At 40.9% G+C, this 20,736-nt stretch overlaps 1 long non-coding RNA gene across 1 annotated transcript; it reads right to left on the bottom strand.

The window, feature by feature from the left end:
- Positions 1 to 3,916: 3,916 nt before the first annotated feature.
- LOC135320615 (uncharacterized) lies at positions 3,917 to 20,527 on the bottom strand. The gene is made up of 3 exons (XR_010379841.1): positions 20,301 to 20,527; positions 6,601 to 6,786; positions 3,917 to 4,115 (listed from the first exon to the last, which is right to left on the bottom strand). It is a non-coding gene; the product is annotated as an uncharacterized LOC135320615 (long non-coding RNA).
- Positions 20,528 to 20,736: the final 209 nt, after the last annotated feature.

The following is a 20,736-nucleotide window of genomic DNA, read 5'->3' as shown; positions in this document are numbered from 1 at the left end:
CAAGACCCCGGAACTCAAGCAAGGATCCCTGCCATCCCCCACCCAGTTGCCTCTTCATCCGCGTGGACATGAAGACAGAAGACCCGGGTTCTTGTCCAAGTTACACTATCATGGATTCTCACCCATAAAAAGGTACGACTCTATGCTGTCGTAAGTCCTTTCCAACTCAAATATGATGACACCAATATCTCAGCAGAATATCTATGTCTCCACTTCCCCTCTTCTAATAGGAGACTATTTCTGTGGACACAAAGCAGAAATCCAATTTAAAAAACCATGCAAGAAGCCAGGCGAATTTCTGCTTAAGAGACTTTGCTCTCACGCTCAGTGAATGAAAACTCAGAAAAAGTGGTCCTTCTCCCTCAGCAAATGGGAGGTAGCCTGATTGTGTGTGTGTGTGTGTGTGTGAGTGTGTGTGTGTGTGTGTGTGTGTGTGTGTGTGTGTGTGTAAATCAAATATAATCATGTCTGGGACGTGTACAGATTATTTTTAATTTCACTGTAATTTCATGGGGATGAGCCAACATTTAAAGCAATTTGAATGTAGTGTCCTGAGACAGACTCAGTCTCTTTTGGTGGAGGAGGTGAAAGGGGAGAGTAAAGGAGGAAAGAGGTAAATGAAGCAAAGAAGTAAGAATACTGCTAGGGAAAGGCAAGACGTTAAATTTGTTCCTCATTGCATCACATACAAATTAGGGACTGGTTTCCCCCGATGTCTTATCGAGCACTGAGTTGCAGAAGAAGAGGCGACAGCCCATTTCTCACTGAGATTGTGACTGTACGTGGCATCTTATAGACACAAATCATTTACCCTGAGCAAACACTCTAGCAGCAGGCTGTAATTCTTCTGTTTTGAGAGACAAGAAAACAGGAGTTCAAAGCGGGTAGATAACTTGACAAAAGTCAGAGGACCAGTAAACAAGAGAGGATGAATTCAAACTCAGATCTGAATGCAGAGTCTCATCTTGCCACTCCCAAGGCTGGAAAATCCTTAACACACAGGCTCCCCAGCTCCCCTGCAGTGTTCCTGGCGCCAAGCATTTCCCATGGTAATGGTCTCCAGTTCTCACAGACACAGTGCTCTGTGCAGCCAATGACCTTGATCAGGCCTTGATCATCTACCTGCCACGCCCACCAGGCTTCACCATACAGGCAGGAAAGCTGGCTTTCAAGTGCATACAAAGCCACCCTTGGTCTAACCTGGGCTCTTCTGTGGCTTCTGCAGCCTAAAGGCAGCCATGAAAGTGCTCACAGTTTGTTCGTGAGCCACACTTCCTCTCTCCATCTGTGTCCCCACCTATACTACTTAGCTATGAACATTTTGAGAATCTTGGAAACAAATTTTAAAAAACAGAAAAGAAAGGATTCTGGAACAAGTACTTAATACTTACAATTTTAAATGACAAGTTACAAAGTGAGTATTGACAAACCGAATCTTCCTTTCTAAATGTCAGTTTTAAACATTTAAAAATATAATAGCAAAAAATTCTCACTTACAAAATTAACAAAAACATAAACAATAATCTGGAATAAATTCAAAAATAATGCCCATATTCTAAATGGAGAAACTTCAGGACTGTACTGAGGGTTAAAGAAAGAGGTATGAATGTAGATACATAAACATATTGCATGGAGAAAAGCAGTTTTGTAAAGATGTAAGTTCTCCTAAGAATAATTCAAAACTTACTGAAAAATCCCATGAAAATTCCAATCTGATTTTTTATAACTTGAACAAAATATTTTGGAATTCTTCAGGAATAATAAAGTCATAATACTTGACAAGAAAATTTGGGATGGAAGAAAAGAATCAAAAAAAATCAGACTGCCAGTTATTAAATAAATTTTTACAACATGTAAGATGTGCTGGAGTAAGGAAAGGAGATTGACAGAAGGGAACCATGAGCTCAAAAAGGACTCTAGTGTATGTAAGTATTTTGTACAGGTGGGATTTCAAATCAAAGAGAAAATTATGAATTCGATAATTGTCCTGGGACAGAGAATCACCTGGAAAGAATAAATTCTACTCCTGTCATAATGACCACAAGATAAATTGCAGATAGCGATGTAAATATTAAAAAGTACTAGTAACAGCAAATACAACTCTTTGCTCTTATTAACTCAACTTCTCCTCACTATAACATGTACTATTATAATCTCCATCTTAGAGATTAAAAAAAACCTACAGAAGAGATTTATTCCATTATAAGAGAGTATTTCTAAGAATAATGTCAAAGATAATACCCATAAGGAAGACATTTACCATCCTAAGAATAGTTTGAGCCACAACAAAAATCAGAAAACTTCCTGAACAAAATGAAAGGAAAGAAATGACAAGAAAAAGCTCTGTGATACATGTTGATGAATTCACGAAGTTAATTTTCATAACATACAAAAAGCTGTCACAAAGCAACAAGAAGCCCCCTCACTTAAATGTGGGCAAAGGATAAAAAAGAATCATTCATTTTAAAAAAGTCAAATGGCTAATGAGTGAAAAATGCTCAAAACTTCACTGGTCATCAAATGCAAAAAAAAAATGAAAAAGCACTTTTGCTTATCATATTGGCAAATATTTTTAAGATATTCTAGCTAGTGTCCATCTGTGGGAGAACAAATCATGAGAGACTTTTTCAGAGGATGACATATCAATGGATTTGTAAGCTCTGAAAAACGTACATACACACTGACTCAACTCCACTTCTAGGAATCGTTTCCTTTAGGAAAAAAAAATCAGTCCAAAAAGATGTACCCATCAGGGCATTTACACAGCACTGTTTACAAAGGTGGGAAGAAAAACTGAAGTGAAATAATATCCAGTGATAGAGAATTGGTTACATAAGTAATTGTGCATTTTTTCATTCCCCAATGGAGAAGGAATTTCTAGTCACTTGAAAGGAGTCTGTGATGAATGTAAATGTCACATCCAGGGACTAAATTTCCAGAAGCCTTAACTAAAGGAATACACATACAAGATCACAGGAAGTTCTGTACAAGAAGGATGCAACTCAAACATTCTTTCTGACAGTGGAAAATGGAGAAAACTTAACTGTCCACCATCAAGACATTGATGCGGTAAATCAAGGAGAGCTGCGGGCGCTGAGGGAGCCTGCGTTTCGCCGTGGTCCAGGGCCTTGTCCACAGCACTCTCCCACCAAATGTGTCCGTGGACAAGAGACGACACCCACACATCAGGAGACCCCTCCAATCTATCTGAAAGGGCCGGGTGAGTCTGGAGTGGGAGGATGTCCATGATATACCCCTGAGTGAATAAAGCGAGCTGCAGAAAAACATATAGTATGGTCTCATTTTTAAATAAAGCATATATACACACACCTATACATTGATTTCTCATATGTGTATATATATGTATCTCATAGGCATAAAGGTCATGAAATATATATACCAAATTTTCAACAGCTTTTACTCTCAGGAAATAATGGGAAGGGAGTTAGGGGCCTTCCTGTACCACCACAGTTCTCTTTTCAGTATTTCAGTTAAGTATACTTGGAATTTAAAAGTTTATTTAAGTCCGAAGTAAAATGGACGATGCCTCCATAAGACAGAATGCTACACTGGTCTTTAAAAATCATGCCAGGGGAGATAGAATATTGTAGAAAAACATGTAATAAGCCAAATGGAAAATGGAGGTCTCCGAACAGTAAACAGGGACGGAGTGCTCACTGGTTTTTATGACAGAGATGCTACACACTGATGAAAAGAATAGAAAATAAATGTTAAATTGTTAATTATTATCTCTGAGTAGCGGGACCAGGATAGAATATTCTGCCCCTTTTTTCAGACATATTATATTAAATGCACATTATTTTTCATCTGAAAAAAGCATTTTTAGACGTGTAGTACCACGCATTGGGGAATAATACATGAATACTTACAGAAACAAATAACTACGAGACACCGCAGCAGCGCCACACAATGTAAAACGGGCAATCCTGATTGACACCGCTCAGTTACATAAGGATCCAGAAAGTGAGAGCACCTGCTGTAACAGGGCGTGGTCCCCTTCTATTTGTCAGTTGTGTCTTCAGGCCTGAGGCAGTTCTGAGCACGGCCAGTGTCAGTTCCGGTGTCTGGATGGATGCCACTGGAGGTGAGGGCACCTGCAAGCAGAAAGGAAGAACAGAAACCATCCTCTGCCTTTTCTGCCTTGTTTCTTTGTTACTTTAAAAGAGAGGCATAAATAAGATAAACTGTGTATCTCCCCTACTGAAATTTCAGTAATGAAACCGTTTTTAAAGGCTTCAGAGCTTATATTCTGTCTATAACTGTCTTTACAACAAAGCATCATATTCATTAAATGTTAATTGACTCAGTTAATTAACTCCCTGTTGAAACATTCAAGTAAAGAACATGAAAGGCCTTACGTAAAAGAACCACACCTGCAGTGACTAGCTCGGCTGTCTTGACGGCAGTGCAGTCAGCCCCCACCATCCCGTGGCCCTGAGCTCCTGATGCTGGTAAGAGAGCACGCTGCCGCCTCAGATGGAGAGATACTGTGAAAGCATTTTTTGAACTCTACAGTACTGACAAAACATAACTGACAAATCCCAGGCTCCTTTGAAGATGTCATTTTCGGTTTCTGGCCATCCCCAGTCAATGAGCAGAACCACCCCATTCCCGAGTCATGGGACTCACGTGGGAAGAAATTTTGTAGAAATTTCAAGGCACAGAATGTAACCAACTATATGTAGAACTCTGACAAAAGAAAAGATGAAATAATCTGATGTTGAAGACACTCAAAATATTCTCCTAAGCCTTAGTAGCTGGAAAGGCTGGGCTTCTCCTCAGCCACTTATTTATTTCACAGCCAGTGAGCATCTCCCACACACCCTGTTTCCCTGTGTCTGCTGGGAGCTTCAGGCACACTCTTGCTGTCGATCTTATAAGTCACAGGGCAGACGCGTGTCTCTCATGCCTGCCACCCTCACACAGGCTCGCCTCCTAGCCTCACTGTCTGAACTTGGCCCCACTTTCTCACCTGTTTATTTGGTATCTGTTCTTCTGTAAGCTGCCTGAAATGTTTTTTGGAACAAGTCAGAAGAATGAGTGGGTAGAGAAATGGACAGTTGGACAGGTGAGAGGTGGGCAGACAGACAGAGAGACTCCAAGAAAAGGGGAACAAAGAAAATTCCCTATGCAGAACCCTCTTCTAGTCAGGGAAGAAAACCGACACGGAGACGTGTGAAGAGGCAGGTGGCTTAGGGCTGTTTCCTGGATTCCATGAAAAGTCCCACCAAGGGAGAGGGTTGAACTATAAATAATAAAAGAAAAAAGCATGCATGCTTGAAAAATATATCTACAATATGTACTTTCTAAAGAATAGATTCAAATCAGCAGGGCCCAATTACACAATCCTTGGGTATTTACAGAAATGAGAATCCCATCTCCAAACCACAAGGCATCCCTTCGGAGCACTGAGAGTCTACACGGGGCTGTTATAAAGCCTTCACCACAAAAGCTATGCTCTCCTGCACTTACGAGGAACGAGCAGCTGTGCTCGGGCTGCCCACGCGCGTTATTTGCACCCTACAGCACCTCTACGGGGGAGGGACGCCTAGCGAGCCCCATCTCTGCAGGACAGAAAACAAGCCAGAGAGAGGCTAAGCCGACCTACCAGTTCTCCATCTCACAGGATTGGTCACTCCAGAGCAGGACTCGAACTCGGACCCACGTTTGTAATCACGGTACTACCGTGCTTTGTGTGCTTTTTGTGTGTATAATACATTTGTTTCTGGCATGAAATTATATTTAATAAATGATCGGTTGTCCTGTCTATCTCATTTGCTCACAATCAATCTTTATAGTGTTGAATTGTACTCTTTTTCCGTGGAGAAAGGAACGGAACAAACGGGTGTTAGAATGAGGTGGGGCTCCATTCTTTATCTGGTACCTCATCTCATCCAAGTCCCCAACCAGGGAGAAGGAGCAAATGTTTTCTTCATCTTTTAAAGAGAGGGCTCCACTGATGGTGACTTAACTCCAAAACCAAGTCTGGGGAAAGGGCACATTCAGGAACCAGAGCTTTATCACATGTAGGAAGGCAAAAACAGCTCACGGGAGGGCTCAGGGGGTCACCCTGATTTAATTTCAATCGATAAAACAATAATGCACTCTAAAAATACTAGCATGCAATGGATTGGCTCTTTCTTGACATCTAGCAAGTTTCCACAGCCCACATGTAAAATTATCGTGAACCAGTGAAAGGAAGTGTCTACAGACAAGAAAAATCAATGCCACAGGTAAACTGAAACCCAGGCTGGAGGAAAGGAAGAGAAAGGGCATAGTAAAGAAGTGGGGAAAGGCTGGGGAAAATAATCATCACACGGACTCTCAAGCATCATCCAACAAGCATATAAACATTCGAGAGAGAGAGTTACTGAGGTCCTATTCTGTGCAAGATTGTAGAGCGGGTGAAGCAAGAGCACAGCGACCATGGTGGCAGCAAGTGGCAGGGCTCAAATACACTTCTGATCCCGGTTCCTGGCACACTTGTCCTCAGTATAAAGGCAAAAAAAAAAAAAAAGTAAAATAACTCTGTAAACTCAAAGCATTGTTAAAAAAAAAAAATGAACAAAACCTAAATACCTGGACAGACAAACCAAGCACATTGCTGGATCAGAAGACAGCGCTCTTGTAATGGCAGTGCTCCCCAGAACGATCCGTATATTCAACGTGGTCTCGATCACAGTCCCTGCGGTCTCCTCTGCAGAAACTGACTAGCTGCTGCTACAATTCATATGGGAATTCGAGGGTCTCAGTAACCAAAACGTACTTGAAAAAGAAGAACAATGTGAGAGGACTTGTAATTCTCAGTTTCAAACCTTACAACTGTATGTCTAGGTGAGATTAGAGGCCATTTTAAGTTATTAATGTGTTTATCCGTATTTTCTAAATTCTCTACAATGAATATAACTGTTACAATAAGAAAAATAAAAAGTAAGGTATCTTTTAAAACATGCACAATGATTCATTCATTGGGAAAAAATATTTTAACTATAAAGAGGTAACCAAATATCTAGTGAAAAAGGACTACTTAAAAACAAGTGTGTATTTACATTTTTCATAGATTGAAAACTGAAAAGCACAAACACATCAAGTTTCTAGGGAGATCGATGCAACATATTAATAGTTATTTTCAAAAATTCTAATTGAACAATGAAAACTCAAGAAAGGGAAAATCGCGATTGACAGCCAACTGCAAACACATGGAGAGCAAAGGCCTAGAAATCACAGTTCCTTTAACTCTGATACTAACTCAATAGAAGAGGAAATTCCTCCCTGTGGGGACAGTGGAATCCCATGCATAAGACAGGATACACAGTACAAACTGCACTAGAATCTGGGGTGAATTTCTTAGAAGAATTCTAAAGTTACAACATTGCTGAAAAACTATAAAAACACTGAAAGACAGATTAAAACACACAGTCATATATATTATATAGAAACATATGAAGTCTGCTCCCTTGTTGCATAGAAATACAAACATATTTGTTCATTTATCGGCACTGAATATTTTATCCCAGGTAGAATATTTCAACTAAAACAAATAATAAATAATACACACCTCTTGTCAAATCTACTTGAAAAGGTACTCTGCTATGTAACCATAATGTGTCTAAGATAGATCTAAAATTAGTGAAAAAGATCTTTGTATTGTTTCTTGAACTCTTCTCAAAATTCCAAGCTTAATTTTAAAATAGATCTGAGCAGTATTTCTATATTAACTTTTCCCTCGTGAAATGAACAGCACAGTCTGTTGTCAAAATTCTGTCCTTACAATGATTCATGAGCACTGTATCTTAACAAAACTGCTGGACAGCAAGGCACAATCCAGACACTGTGACCAAACAAATGAAACACAAGGAAGACAGTGACACTATTCTGGAGGTCTTACCGTCTGTGTCAACTCTGGGGTTTTTATTTGATTGGTTTGATTGGGTAGCAAAATAAAATCAATCAAGTACTTTCTTCTTTAAGCATTCTGTAAGTCATGACTCTGTTGTTAGTGTCATGAGAAGGAAAGACTAAAGCAAGACTTCATTAGGTCAATTAAAACAGCCATCACTGGGGAGTGAGTAATAAAGAAGTTAACTGATAGCAATGCTTCTGCCTACATGAGACCTAAAATATTCCTACACTGATCTCTTAAAGGAAAATGAGGAGATGAGGCCCCAATGAGAAAAACAAAAACTAACAAGAAATCAAAAAAGTAAAGACTTTTTCATTAACGATTCCAGGAAGGAGTGGAGCATGGTGGTGAAGAGCACAGTGGTGAAGAGCACAGATGCTGGGGACAAACATGAGGGTCTGAACTCCCACAGCACTGGGTAGCTTTGACACTGATAAGTCAGTGAAATTTTCTGCATCCCAGTCTCCTATCCATAGACTGGGGACAACAACAGCACCCGTCTCCTAGAACGGTCCTAATAATTAAGTTATTTTATATATAAAAGTTTAAATAAAATACCTCAGATATTAAATATTACCCCAAAAGGACAAGGAAAAAGAAAACAGAGATAAATTGGAGTTCATCAAATTTCAAAACTTTGCTTCAAAGACACCATCCAGAAAGTGAAAAAACAACACACAGCAGAAATTTTTTCAAATCATTTATCTGATAAGGAATTTGTATCTACCAAAAAAAAAAAAAAAAACAAAAACAAAACAAAAACAAAAAGAACCTCCTACAACTCAACAATAAAAAGGCAACTCAATTAAAAAATGAATAGAGGATCTGAAAAACATTTATCAAGGAAAATATACAAATGACCAATAAGCACAACGAAACGATGTTCAATATCATTAGCTGTAAGGGAAATCAAGTCAAAACCACTAGGAGAAACTGCTTCACACTCACTACAATAGGTTATAATCAAAAAAAGAGTAACAAGCACTAATGAGGACACAGAAGATGCAGAGGTCGCAGCCGTTGCTGGTGAGGATGTAACACAGCCTGGCCACTTTGGAAAAACGCCTGGCAGGTCCTTAGAGAGTTGAACATTTGGTTTCTGAATAACCAGGCAATTTTGCTTCCTGGGCACACACGTAAGAGAACTGAAAACAAATGTTCACATAAAAACTCCTCCAGGAATATTCACGGTGCCATTACTCATCACAGCCAAAAAGCAGAAACAACACAAATGCCTATCACGTGATGAATGGGTAAACAGAGGGGCCCAGCCATACAGAGGAATATTATTCAGCAATAGCAAAGCATAGTGTACTGACCCAGGCCACAACGTGGACAAATATTGAAAACGTTACTCAGTGTGAAAGAAGTCAGTCACAATAGATGCTTCCACTTACATGAAGTAACTCGATTTACATGAAATTTCCAGCAGAGGCAAACCCACAGAGAGAGAAAAGTGGCTCCCTGGGGCTGTGGGAGGATGGGGAAGATGGGGATGTCTGCTTATGCGTAAGGAGCTTCCTGTTGGGGGGATGAAAATGTTCTAAGATTGAATGGGATGCACAATTCTGGGCATAGAGTAAAAACCACTGTACATTTTAATGGGTGAATTGTTATTAAAACTGTTAAGAACGAGAGCACCTCGGGCCAGTACCTTCCCATAGTAAATGCAAATTGCTAAATTTTATTACAGGAAGAAGAAACTGCCCTCAGCATGAAAGCAGGAGATCAGCAAATATGAGTTAACCGAAATTGGACAAGAGCATTTCACTTGAAACAGTTGCTGAGTGTACACAAAATATTAAGACATGACAAGGAAAATCAGTTTGACATCACGAAGAAGCATTCTGCTTCAAATGCAGATCAAGGATTTGGCAAGCCCAGCTGCTAGAAATGACCAGAGAAGAAACCTGGCTCTTTAAACAAGCATCAGAGCCAACAAGGAAATAGTGGTGAGGAAAGCAGGCAGCCGAAAATCTGGAAAAGTTTGTTACAAATAATTTCTCCACTGAAAATTCAAAAATAAAATGAAAGTGATGTAATATTGTGTTGACCTCACGTGAATGGGCTTTCTCCGGTTCTCGACAGTTTTGTAACCCCGAATGAGAGACTCAGGAGAATCAGAATGGCTCCTGGGGGTCCCCAAATGACGGCCCACCAGCACGCTGACCACCATCACATCTGCCAGGGTGGAATTGCAGAGAAGAGACCAACTCCTGAAAGGCACAGGAAATATTGACAAGGGAAAAAAAGGCTGATGTCAGTCTTGGGACAGAGGCCCTGAGAGCAGAGGCCAGAAGGCTGCAGGTGAACTGGAGTGGCCCTGGGGCAGGAAGGGACCACGGGGGAGCAGATCTCAATTCTCTTCTCTCTCTCCCTCGGGTAGGAGAGATAAAGTCTGCATCCTTCTCACCTGGAACTGTGGGTTCTGGCTGGCAGAAGTCTTACCGACATGGAATGAATGACTCAAGACTGTGGAAAAAGGAAAGAAAGCGAGAGGGAGTAGGGAGCCAACTCCAAGAGCCTCTCAAATGCTCCCATATTTATTGTGTATAATCAAAGAAAATAGTCTTTAACAGTTGTGTGATAGTAAACAGGAACTTGGGGAAGGACAGGATGAGACAGAGATTGTAGAATCCACAATGAGTAAAAAGGCTTAGTTTACTTTAGGGGAGTCATGGGGAGAGGGGAACAAGATAAATTCTTTAGATATTCATTACAAAGCAGACCACCAGTCCAGCCAGGTCCGTGTTTTGGGGATAATAGACTATCTAACAGCACGCACGCCCAGCATTTATAGCTGAGGGCCTGGGTCATTGCTGTGCAATGAACAGAGTGCTATCTAAAACCTCAAATATGCAAGCAAGGCATTGTCTCTGCTTTCCATGGCAAGGAGACAGGAGTGAGGATGCACAGGTGCTTGCTTGAAAGCAGTTACTAAGCACACTTTTTCTTCTTAAGGTTCACATGCGTCTGGAGTCTGTTAAATTTGTTAACCCAATCATGGGCTATCACATGGAACCATTATGGAGGACACCCTAGGATGACAAATCCTGGCTCTGGGTCTTTTCCTGCCAGCTTCGGCCATTCCAGCAGGGTCTAGACACATCCCTGAATAACGATCCCACAGAACCACCCAGACTCTTAACTCCTGGTGCTTGGAACTTAATTTTAGCTCTACACAACTTAACATAGAAAAGTTTCAGAAATAATAGATATTATATTCTTTTTATATCTCATCATAGAACTGATTTTTCTGATTGCTCTAAGCTGCTTCTACTTGGTAAATCACCTAATTCTGCAGGTGAATTCAGTACTATCCATTGCGCATAACTAGACAGTCTGGGCCCTCTGACTTCTATTGGTCAAATAAATACCGATACACCTAATTGATTTCATTGTTCATCAATTTCAGCCTGGAGGTGAGGGAGTGTCACTCTGTTCCTCAGCCCACCCTCTACTCTATTCTCTTCAGCAACTCAGGCCTCCTGAATACAAAACGTAGCATCTGTTTCCCTTCACCTACACTTTCCACAAACGCAACAGGAAACATCAGCCTAGAGAATGAATTCAACACAAATGTTAAAACAAAAATCTACAAACCTGAAGCAACTCCATCTCCGAATCATGATACACAATGACATGAAAGTAAGGGTGTCAGGTACAAAGCACGCGTGAGCCTGACCACCTCATTTCTATTCTTCAAAGGAAGGAAGGTTTTCATGTTTTTTATTATCATTCTTTGTCATTGTTTCTGATTAAGCCAAAAAAATAGTTTATGAAATAATTAAGCACTGCAATAACAGATTTTTGCTGTAACAATTACAGAAGGCATTCAGAGGGGATAGGAAAACCCACCTATGTAAAAAATGCAAAATTTCTTCCCCTGTTAAGAACACGTATACAAAATGCAACAGAGAATTCAAATTCATGTGGAGAGAAGCAAAAGCCACAGAATCAAACAAAGTCATTACTATGAGTCAATTCAAAATTCACTGGACAAACATGCTCAATGCATTCAAAGAATTTTAAAGGCACACTGCAAACCATTCACTTAATGATCTACAGGCTAGAGGAAGAATTTCCCTCTTTAACAGACAACAGAAATCAATAGGTGGCCCCACCAAACGAGGACCAAACAGCAATCAGGTTTTTAACAGTTCTGATAAATCAGCATGTTCTAAACATCAAAATCCAGAAATTTTAAACATTCATTCACACCACAATGAAACAAGCACTTAAAAAAAAAACAATAACCCGAAGAAACTAAGCACAATTTTCATGTACCTGGATCAATGGGAACTTCTTGTAACGCTGGAAGAAAGAACAGGCTATAGCCTTTTACTTAAAAAATAAAACTACATTTAAAGATAACTGCTAAAACACATTTCATCATTCATGTTGCCTTGAAAAATCTGAGGCACTCGTATCTGATCAGAAAAGCAATTCTGAGTAATAGTATGTTACAATTCAGTGTCAGTTTGCTTTAGTAGAAAAAAGAAAAGCTACTGTTTCTCATCCTGCACAAAGTGTAAAGAACCTTCCTGCCTCTATCTCCTCCTATTTTCTAAGCTCATTCTCCCCAACCCTTCTGAAACAAGTATGAGATCCTTTTATTCCCACCAATATGCCAAATGACAAAAGAGTATCAATTTATTTGTATAAATATATGCCTACACCTTGAACTGGAAGAGAGAGTTATCAGAAGGCTATATGGAACTTATTTCTACCTTCCTGAAATCACACACACACACACACACGTTCACAGAGACACAGACATGTACACACTGAATTACTGGGCAATTCACAAGCTGAGGACTTCCAATTTATAGAAGATAACTTTGTAGTTAGTTTAAAATACAAAACTGTCAGCTTTTGAAAGCCTTCATCATCTGCTAAATCATCCAAATATCAACGAGACCCAATTAGCCTTCTCTGTAGAATATAATTTTCCATGATGGAAAAACAGACCCTACGTAGTGGATCCAAGACTCGTGTTTATCACTACCTATGATCGTTTTTAAACACGTAAACAGATTCAGAAAGTATGACCCAACAACATTTATTCTTATTGAAATAGCATATGTATTCAATTGTCTATACAGAAAATAGGTCCCATGATGGTGTTTAAGAGCTATTTTGTGTATTGAAATATTTATTTTTAAGTTCAGACAAGGAGGGTCTGTATTACTCAGTTGTAGAACACCTGCTTAGCATGCACAATGTGCTGGCTTCAGTCCCCAGTACCTTCATAAAAATAAATAAAAATAAGTGCTTATTTAAAAATAAGAATAAATTTATAAAAAGAGTAAATGCAGACTAAAAACCACTGCAATCTAGGAGCCATAATTTTAATAAAAAACAAGAGTTTCTATCAAATATTCACTGTATGACAATCAAAGAGACAACCACAAATCGCCCCTGACAACCATCACGTGTGATTCTCAGCAACCCTACTATGTAGACACTGAAGAGAAACCCAGCATTGCGGATGAAGAAACGGAGCTCAGAGGAGCCGGGGACGCTGACCGTCCTGCTCCCCGTGACACCACGTCAGCCCAGGATGAGCGCTGACAGAGCTGCACTGAGGGGACACCCAGTTGCACGGAACCTTGGTGCACTGGGGAGTCCCAGAAAACACTCAAAACTGTTCAGTGAAGAACCAGCTCAAATATATTACATTGTGCCACATCCTTTAAACAGGGAACATGACTGAGACCTTTTTGATGTCTCCGTGTCCTTTCTGCCATTATCAATTATTTGCCCTCTCAGCATGCCCAGTCATGAATTGGACCCCATAGGAAGTGCACTCAGATGGCAGAGCTTTTAAAGCTGTTTTATGAAGTTTGTAAGACTGTGTGCCTCACACAGGCGGTGATCCATCACTTCTCACCGGTGTGGATGTACCACATGAAATCACACCTTTCTGCTTTTGAAAATCCCTCCATGTAATCCAGACTTTTCAACAACAAAGAAGCAGCTCAACCAGAAACAGTGGATAGCTTTTCACCAAATGGACTCGAACAGCCCATCGGACTACCTGGAAGCCCTTTTTTTCTATTAAACCCACTTCCAAGGACTTCATTATTTTCTGATTGGTGGACTTGGCCTCTGACTGGCCTATTCTGAGAGCTCCCAGCCTCACATCCGGGGGTGGGAGAGGACCCTGCTGTTTGGAGAAATCAGTGCAGAAGGCGGAAATCTTCCACCCAGGTCCGCACGGGTAGAAGTGCCACAACGTGCTCGGAAAATATACCGTCAACAACCCTGGGCTCCCATGGACTGATGTCACATTAACCAAACTCATGAGAGACTGATGCAAGAAAACCAGAAATTGAATTTATTAATGTAACAGGAGATGTGAAACTACGAACCAGACTGAAATATCAGAGTTCAACTATGAGTACAGATTCTCCTCAACGGCCCAATCACGGGCAGGCAGTCACATGGCAACCATGGACAGAAGCAGAGCAGGAAGGGTTTCTAGATTAACTCAATGGACTAAATTTCTGTTATACGAACAGATCTGCTGCCCAGAAGACATTTAACGCCAATCACGGTGCACTGTCCGTGGACAGTGGCTGAGGCACGACTGTGAGCACCTGTGTAACTCTCCTTTCCCTGTCCTTTCTGGGCTAAGTGATGCACAGAGGTACAGAGATCCAGGGATGCAGATACCTCTAAACACCCAAAGCCCATCCCTGGGAGCCTGGAAACCAGACAGCCAGGGTTTAAATACCAGCTCTGCCACTTACTAGCTCTGTGACCTTGGCCAACTTACTTACTCTCTCCGTGCCTCAATTTCCACATTGTAAACCTGGGATAACAATCAAATCTCCCTTACTCACTTGTTGTGAAGATTGAAGGATTCATTTCTGTAAAACGCTCAGAAAAGAATGTAGCACATTTTTGGTGCTCAACAAATGTGAATTTAATAAGAAAGTGATTTACAAGTCTCCCTACTAATCATCTTCTGTGTTTCATGGCTAGTCTGAGTCCCAAAGGAAATCCTTATTTCCCCTCTTATAAACTCTTGGAGAGCACCCTTCTCTTGCATCTCACCACCTGTTTAAACTGAGAGAAGGGATGCCTCCTCCACACTCCTCTGGTCCGTGGAGAGTGCTTCCCCCTTCACACCCTTGACCCCTGGCCAACGGCTAGCACTCTTCACAATAACAGATTGAGGTGTGAGTCCGGAGAGACAAGCAGGGCATATGAAACCTTTCCTTTCCTTCCAGTGTTGGCCACCCTTGGGAAGCACCCGGGATGCTCAGCTCCATGGCAGGGCAGCCCTGTGCAGGATGGGGCAGATCATCTTAAGGGAAGGCTCGCTGTGGCCCAGAGTTACCTGGGACTGCGTGAGTCTCTAATTCTGGGACACAGTATCATGACACGCATTTTCCCACAGCCCTGAATTTCATGGAGAACGTGGCTTCATCAGTAATAAAGGAGACATTTATCGCCTGTCTGTTCTTCTGTGTCATCTCTTAGTTGGCAGCTGGAGAAAACATGTGTATAAGTATTGGGTCCACTTAAGCCCCAATATATATGAAGTACCAAAAAATTCTGTGGCTTAACATTGGTTCAGGGCGACTGTGTAACGGTCCTGACTTTGCTGATGCTAAATTATGGGTATAGGAACTATGGAACCTCCTCAAATATCTTTCATCATAAAACCAGCTTTTCTTATTTTCCTGTTTCTTAGTAATTGCCAAAGACTCTAAAATGATGGCTTCATACAAAACAGGAGCTAAACTTTATGAGCCCTTTGACATTCCCACTGTGCTAAACAATTTACATAATTTCTAATTCTCACAATTCTGCAAAGCATATACGAGCATCCCCATCTCACAGACGAGGGAGAAACTCAGAACAAACTGACTCAGGCTCACGTGGCTCAGTGGCAGCGCATGCACGCAAACCCAAGTCAAATCACTACACCCCTTCTTCTATGTACAAAATCACCTCCCACCAAATGACACACAGCAGCTGGGTCAATCCTCAGGGAACTCAGTACACTTTTCAGCTTTAAGGTGCTCAAGAGGCCGCTTCTAGCTGCTTTATAAAATCCCGGCTCACTGGTTGCTAACACTGGAATAAAAGACCGATTTTGCCATTGTTTGCACAGCAAGTCTGAAATGTTCACAGCGAGATGACAGAATAAAACAAAGACATAAGCAGAATAATTTTTCCAGGTAGACAGACATAATGGACATTGTGCTATTCTGAAGCACTAAGCAAAGGAATCAAAGCAAAAAAATATTTGTTAAGCCTTCTTTTACAAACAGGAAAATTAAGACTGTATGAAGGTGCAACAGCGCCTCCTATGGCTAAAAAGACCTTCCAGGTTGCCGGGAAAGATGCAACACAAAAATTGCCTATTGAATCAGAAACAAGAATCAGATAACTAAAAGCTTATGTAGCACATACTGCAGTTTGCTTCGGGGAAGGGAGGGGTATTCAGTATTTAATCTGACATTGCTAATACTCTTGAATATAAACAAAAGACACAGGCTCATGGAAACTCATCTTAGAAGAGGAAAGAATCCAGTCCAGCCACTTCATTTTACAGGAGGGGAGACTGAGATCTGGGATCTGTCCTTCCGGCAATCAGCAGCAAAGCTCTCTCTCCTAGGCCTCATGTCATGCACTGTAGCAAAAACCAACAGATCTGTACTAGACCTCTATTCATAAAAGTCACGTCTGTATTTTTCCAACAGTAGGTAATCTAAGTATCTTGCAAAATACTTCTCAAAGAGCCAGGAAATCATACAAGTGTATTGAAATACAAAAACATTTATTTGCACATTAAAACAGCATGAGCTTTATTCTATTAAAAAAAGTGACATGTCAAATCAATGTTTTGATATTTTAAAACCTATTAAGCATGCAGAAAAATAAATCAAAATTTCTTTAATCACAAAAGAAAGAAGCTTATTCCCTTAAAGTGATCAATGTGGATTTTTCTAAACTTAATAGTTCTGGTCAGATTTCTACGAATTTAAATGTCTGAGTGGATGGTTACACGGCAACATGAATTCTGAGTTGTAACAACACACATTCTGTGTAAATAATCTTCAAGGCCGTCTGCTTAAGGTGATTTAACAAGTCCCTGTCTCACTAGAATGATACAGATTTCATTAAACCTTCATACTGCACACACACACAAAACCCTGAATCCTTGTTACTTTAAGCCATATTCATATATTCATATATATGCATATTGAATATGCATCAGAAACAAGCCACCCTCTTTAGTATTCAGAGTTCATCCTTCTAAACTATCTGTCCTTGTGACAGCATATTTTTACTAAGCAGCTCTTGGGTGCTTCGTATACAAGGCGTCTACATCTCACAGTCAAACAAGGTAAACGGCATCACTCAAATTTCACAAATGAGGAAATGTACTTAAGCCATGAAAACAACTTACATATTCATCATCAGGAAAGAAAAGAGTAAAGATTTTACTTACAATATTCACTGACAAAACTTTCCTCCATACTAAGACTACATAGAACCAATTCAGTCTTTGTAAATTTTTCTGTCAATAAGCACCACTAGAGAAAAACAAGCAACATCATTAGCAATGGTTGGACTTTCAAAGCCCACTCCAATTTTGCACTATAATCATTTGTAATGTTTTGTTTTTAGTGTTTACAGAGCACTAAAATAAAAAAATATAAACTTTTTAAGTCATTGCCTGAGAATGCAACATTTGTGAAAATGTACAATTTCAATTTATGCCACTCTGTCTCACATTCTCACTGGTGTGTCTCCTTTGAAGGCTTCATCAAACTGAGACCGCTAAAATCGTTCATTTATGGACTCACAGGATTTCGGGAAACCACTCAACACGGGGCTGATCAGAGGAGCCATTGAGAAAGCATCCTGTACAGCCTGGGTTCCAGCCCTGAGTCTGCCAGCGCCAGCTGTGTGAGATTTTGGACAAGCTGCCCCATCTCTCAATCCCTCAGCTGCAAAAAAGGAGACACTGATACCTACCCTTAAACACCTGCTATGAGGTAAATCATAAGGAAAGCATTTTAGCCTTAGGGAGTTGTCCACTCAGAGCAAGCTTGGTCATTATGATGATGAGGATTACTTTTAATAAGTTAAGGCAGACAAAAAATTAGAAATCACCATAAAGGAGAAACATTTTATGTCAATGAGCATTTCCTTTTGAATGGATTGCAGAAAGTTTTATAGAATTTTTTCATAAACCAAATTTTGTCCACTAATTATAGATTTACAGGTTCATGGACATGTCTCCAGAAAAAGAATTAGAGGCCTCTAACCTCTGAATACTAAGAAAGAAAAGTTTAAAAAAAATCACGGGGGAGATTATACCTCACTTGAGAGAGTATGTGCTCAGCATGCATGAGACCCTCAGTTCAGACACCAGTAACTCCATTTAAAGACTTTTTTTTTCAAGAAATGGAGAATTAAATAAAAAAGATGGAGGAATACAGAACTTTTTTAGAGACTCAACTCAGATTAAAGATGGGGGAAAAATATCCATTTCTCATAGGAAATCTTGAGAACTAAGTAAACCGGATCTGAGTTGTCTAATCTTTAACATTATTCATGAATTCCTATTACCAAGTCTTAAAACTGCCTGATAACCCACAGTGGTGATACTGATCATAAGAGCTGCCAACACGGATCGAGCTCCGGCTAGGACTGCTCTGTTCGGCCATCTCGGCCCCTGAGGCCTCACCAGGCTGAGAGCACTAAATTTTGTCATTCATGAGCATCTCGTGTAAGTCCTCCCTTTGTGCTCCTCACTCTCCCCTCACCAGCCCCTCTGAGGGAAGCACTGTTATCATCTTCCCCACCCGCAGATAAGGCCACTGAGGCACAGAGACTAAACCTGCTCCAGGTCACATCGGCATTAAAGGACATCTATATTTCTGCTGTTTTACTATTGACAAAGGAATCTGAGATATCAATTCAAGGGAGACTGTTAAATAATCAAGTCTGTCAGGTCTTCACCTCAAAGAGCAGATACTATAGATTCCTGATGTAGGATGAGGCTGCCGCCACAAACTGACTCAGCTTGAAATTAATATCCAAGATGAAGCAGCGGATACACGTAAATATTCACGATTGTCAACTCCGCTCACGGGTCTGGGCCCTTCACTGCCTGAACGGGGGTGAAATCCCCACCCCTGTCAGGGATGGAAGTGCGGCTCTTCCCAGTGTCACCCAGGCTTCACGGGCTGTTTCCCCCCACAGGCTGTCCTCAACGATTAAAAATCTCTCAAGATTTTTACACCATGCAAAACTGAAAGACATTTCTGCAGATGGAGCACTTTCTCAGTCTTAAAAATTTTTTGCTTACACTCAGCAAGGGGGAAAATAACACATGACTCTGCAAAGTCTCTGAGCCTCACCACTCACAGGAGTAGAATGGCCTCAGCACAAGATGACTCTTCACGGATGAGAACAAAATAAATCCGCCCCCAACCACAGGCACTCCCAGAGACAGCGCTCAGCAGTCTTCTGCACACTCACGGTTGTGCAGCCCTCACCACCATCTATTTCCAGAACACTTCATCACCCCAGAAGAACACCCCTGTCACTAGCAGTCAATCCCCAACCCCCCTCCACCCAGCCCCTTGCAACCATCACCTGCTCCCTGCCTCTGCATGTGCCTATTCTGAGCATTTCAGATCACTGAAGTCAACAATATGTGGCCGTTTGTGTCTGCTTCCTTTCACTTAACGTGCTGTTATGAAGGCTTGTCCATGTTGAAGTGGTATCAGCATCTCTCTTTTTTTTTTTTTTTGAAAGTGTTAAAGTTTATTAGAAGTTGGTAAGTACTATGAAAAAGAGTAGAGAGGAGCATAAGTGATTGGGTTTCAAAGGGAAAAGGGCGGGTTGAGCAGTCAGGGAGGACTTCCCAGAGCAGGTGTCCTTTTTCATATTCCCCTTTATTTATTTTTTCTTTTTTATTCACTCTTACATCTGAATAATGTTCCACTACATGGAGATACTACATTCTGTTCATCCATTCAGCGGCTCTGTACGGACGAGGTCCAGAAGAATGAGTGTAAGCGGTGACTAGGCAGGGATGGCATTTAAGCAAAGGGCAAGATGTGCTTTGAAAAAAAAAGCCAACAAACAGAGGCACAAGGAAATTCAGCGTGTTTCTGAGAAAGTGCATGCTTGCTTCAGCATGACTGCCGTGCAGGGCTGGGGGTGTGGGGAGTGACAGGAGTCACAATGAGGGAGTCACCTGAGAATATTCCCCATGCAAGCAGCTCAGCCATTTCTCCTCCTTCATCCTGTATTTTAGAGCCATTTTTGATAGGTTTTCTATTTCAAGTAACAGTACTTTGTTACACATCTTATCATCTGCATCAGATCACCTTACCTCCAAGGCACAGAAAGTCATTCACTGACTGGAGCAGCTCCAAGACATAACGGTGATGGACCAGGGAGTCCTGCAGCATCCCGGCCTGCAGGCACAAACCCCCATATGTTCCATGGTGATGTCCGGAAAGTAAAATGCATGGAAATATCTCACTGCTTGTGCACGATATCTGCCCCCAAATTGCCCCAAAATCATGCTGGCAAAGCACTACTGAGCCCTCTCACTACAAAAAAAAAAAAAAAAAAAAAAAAAGTTAGAGAGAGAGAGAACAGAAAAGAAAAGAATAAAGCTAAGTAGGCAAATTTAGGGTCTTCCATTGAAAACCAGCAAGCATCACTGCCAGTATCTCAGCTGGAATGGTCCTGTCTTCAAAAACCACTGGGCAGTTACATTGCAAACATGATAGACATATATGTATTCCACGTAGATGATATTA

Source organism: Camelus dromedarius, unplaced genomic scaffold (assembly GCF_036321535.1).
Source record: "Camelus dromedarius isolate mCamDro1 unplaced genomic scaffold, mCamDro1.pat HAP1_SCAFFOLD_7, whole genome shotgun sequence".
Classification (NCBI taxonomy): Eukaryota; Metazoa; Chordata; class Mammalia; order Artiodactyla; family Camelidae; genus Camelus; species Camelus dromedarius.
The sequence above is the reverse complement of the archived record's forward strand: the minus strand, read 5'-3'. Positions and strand labels throughout refer to the sequence as shown.